A 2284-nucleotide genomic window follows, 5' to 3' on the forward strand; every position below is an offset into this window, starting at 1 on the left:
ATGGGCTCCAGTTTCATCCATCTCATTAGAACTGATTCAAATGAATTCTTTTTAATGGCTAATATTCCATGGTGTATATGTACCACAGCTTCCTTATCCATTCATCTGTTGATGGGCAGCTAGGTCGCTTCCATGTCCTGGCTACTATAAGCAGTGCTGTGATGAACATTGGGGTTCACGTGTCTCTTTCAGATCTGGTTTCCTCAGTGTGTATGCCCAGAAGTGGGATTGCTGGGTCATATGGCAGTTCTATGTCCAATTTTTTAAGGAATCTCCACACTGTTCTCCATAGCGGCTGTACTAGTTTGCATTCCCACCAACAGTGTAAGAGGGTTCCCTTTTCTCCACACCCTCTCCAGCATTTCTTGCTTGTAGACTTTTGGATAGCAGCCATCCTGACTGGCGTGTAATGGTACCTCATTGTGGTTTTGATTTGCATTTCTCTGATAATGAGTGATGTTGAGCATCTTTTCATGTGTTTGTTAGCCATCTGTATGTCTTCTTTGGAGAAATGTCTGTTTAGATCTTTGGCTCATTTTTTGATTTTGGTCACTTATTTTTCTGGAATTGAGCTGCAGGAGTTGCTTGTATATTTTTGAGATTAATCCTTTGTCTGTTCCTTCGTTTGCTATTATTTTCTCCCATTCTGAAGGCGGTCTTTTCACCTTGCTTATAATTTCCTTTGTTGTGCAAAAACTTTTTTGTTTCATTAGGTCCCATTTGTTTATTTTTGCTTTTATTTCCAATATTCTGTTAGGTGGGTCATAGAGGATCCTGCTGTGATTTATGTCGGAGAGTGTTTTGCCTATGTTCTCCTCTAGGACTTTTATAGTTTCTGGTCTTACATTTAGATCTTTAATCCATTTTGAGTTTATTTTTGTGTATGGTGTTAGAAAGTGTTCTAGGTTCATTCTTTTACAAGTGGTTGACCAGTTTTCCCAGTACCACTTGTTAAAGAGTTTGTCTTTTTTCCATTGTATATTCTTGCCTTCATTGTCGAAGATAAGGTGTCCAGAGTTATGTGGATTTATCTGTTATTTATGTTATGTGTTATTTATCTGTTTATTTTTCTATTCTGTTCCACTGATCTATATTTCTGTCTTTGTCCCAGTACCATACTGTCCTGATGACTGTGTCTGAAGTCAAGCAGGTTGATTCTTCCAGTTCCATTCTTCTTTCTCAAGATTGCTCTGACTATTCGAGGTTTTTTGTATTTCCATACAAATTGTGAAATTATTTGTTCTAGTTCTGTGAAGAATACCGTTGGTAGCTTGAAAGGGATTGCATTGAATCTATAGATTGCCTTGGCTAGTATACTCATTTTCACAGTATTGATTCTTCCAATCCATGAACACGGTATATTTCTCCATCTATTTGTGTCCTCTTTGATTTCTTTCATCAGTGTTTTATAATTTTCTATGTATAGGTCTTTTGTTTCTTTAGGTAGATATACTCCTAAGCATTTTATTCTTTTTGTTGCAATAGTAAATGATATCATTTCCTTAACTTCTCTTTCTGTTTTCTCATTGTTAGTGTATAGGAATGCAAGGGATTTCTGTGTGTTAATTTTATATCCTGCATCTTTACTATATTCATTGATTAGCTCTAGTAATTTTCTGGTAGAGTCTTTAGGGTTTTCTATGTAGAGGACCATGTCATCTGCAAACAGTGAGAGCTTCACTTCTTCTTTTCCTATCTGGATTCCTTTTATTTCTTTTTCTGCTCTGATTGCTGTGGCCAAAACTTCCAAAACTATGTTGAATAGTAGTGGTGAGAGTGGGCACCCTTCTCTTGTTTCTGATTTTAGGGAAAATGTTTTCAATTTTTCACCATTGAGGATAATGCTTGCTGTGGGTTTGTCATATATAGCTTTTATTATGTTGAGGTATGTTCCTTGTAGTCCTGCTTTCTGGAGAGTTTTTATCATAAATGGATGTTGAATTTTGTCAAAATCTTTTTCTGCATCTACTGAGATAATCATATGGTTTTTATCTTTCAGTGTGTTAATGTGGTGTATTACATTGATTGATTTGTGGATATTAAAGAATCCTTGAATTCCTGGGATAAAGCCCAATTGGTCATGATGTATGATCTTTTAATATGTTGTTGGATTCTGTTTGCTAGAATTTTGTTAAGGATTTTTGCATCTATGTTCATCAGTGATATTGGCCTGTAGTTTTCTTTTTTGTGGCATCTTTTTCTGGTCTTGGAATGAGGGTGATGGTGGCCTCAGAGAATGTGTTTGGAAGTTTACCTTCTTCTGCAATTTTCTGGAAGAGTTTGA

This window comes from Cervus canadensis, chromosome 21, assembly GCF_019320065.1.
Source record: "Cervus canadensis isolate Bull #8, Minnesota chromosome 21, ASM1932006v1, whole genome shotgun sequence".
Lineage (NCBI taxonomy): Eukaryota > Metazoa > Chordata > Mammalia > Artiodactyla > Cervidae > Cervus > Cervus canadensis.